At 46.6% G+C, this 1,051-nt stretch overlaps 1 protein-coding gene across 1 annotated transcript in view; it reads right to left on the bottom strand.

Moving 5' to 3' along the window:
• The window catches only part of sgsm1b (small G protein signaling modulator 1b), a 25,124-nt gene that overhangs the window by 4,794 nt on the left and 19,279 nt on the right, over positions 1–1,051 (bottom strand). The gene's annotated exons all lie outside the window — the stretch shown is intronic.

Genomic DNA, 1,051 nt, shown 5'->3' with positions numbered 1-1,051 from the left:
TCCATCCATCCATTATCTCTACACCGCTTAATCCTCGCTAGGGTCATGGGGGACTGGAGTCTATCCCAGCTGACTCAGGGTGAAGGCAGGGGACACCCTGGACAGGTAACCAGTCTATCACAGGGCTACACTTACAGACAGACAACCAAGGACACTCACATTCACACCGACGAACAATTTAGAATCACCAATTAACCTCAACATGTTTCTGGACTGTGGGAGGAAGCAGGAGAGAACCCACGCTGCACGGGGAGAACATGCAAACTCCACACAGAAAGATCCCAGTGCCCCCACCAGAACGCAAACCGGCGACCTCCTTGCTGCGAGGCAACAGTGCTAACCAACTGGCGAAAACACGTTTACAAGTAAAATCACCCGGAAAGGGAATGTACCAACTCTGGAACTGAACCAGAAGTGGTAACGAGGAGCGGCCAATAAGCGTTGTTGTGGTGACCCAAGATGGACAGCAACAGAGTGATGTTTTGCTCATTTTATGGCACACATGAGTCGATTAACGCAGTGTTGTTTCTCAATTTTTAAGGGGCATGGACCAGACAGAAGGACCAGATATGCTGCAGCAATGCATCAGATATTTTATTGAGGGACACTCGTACGCTGTGGTCACAGACATGATGTCATGTTTACATGATGTTCACATCAGCTTAAGGTCTCTGAAAAGCAAACTGAATATGGTCGGGTTGTAATCGGCTCATGCGTGTGCGACAAAACATCACTCTGTCGCCGTCCATCTTGGGTCACCATGAACTCCATAAATAGCAACAACAACTCTTATTGGCTGCTCCTCGTTACCACTTCTGGTTCAGTCCCTGAGTTGGTACATTCCCTTTCCAGTTGATTTTACTTGTAAAAGTGTTTCGGGAGTTTGTAGAAGTGTTTTGCCACTTATACATTTGTTTTGCACTTCCTGGCCACTGTACATGTGTGAAAATAATGTAACTATTAGAATACAGCTGTGATGGAGCTGAGAACTCAAGCTGAGGACAACCACCGTGTAACACATGATTTAAATGCAGCTGATGAACTCTGTAAC

Source organism: Stegastes partitus, unplaced genomic scaffold (assembly GCF_000690725.1).
Source record: "Stegastes partitus isolate 25-593 unplaced genomic scaffold, Stegastes_partitus-1.0.2 Scaffold456, whole genome shotgun sequence".
Taxonomy (NCBI): Eukaryota; Metazoa; Chordata; class Actinopteri; family Pomacentridae; genus Stegastes; species Stegastes partitus.
The sequence above is the reverse complement of the archived record's forward strand: the minus strand, read 5'-3'. Positions and strand labels throughout refer to the sequence as shown.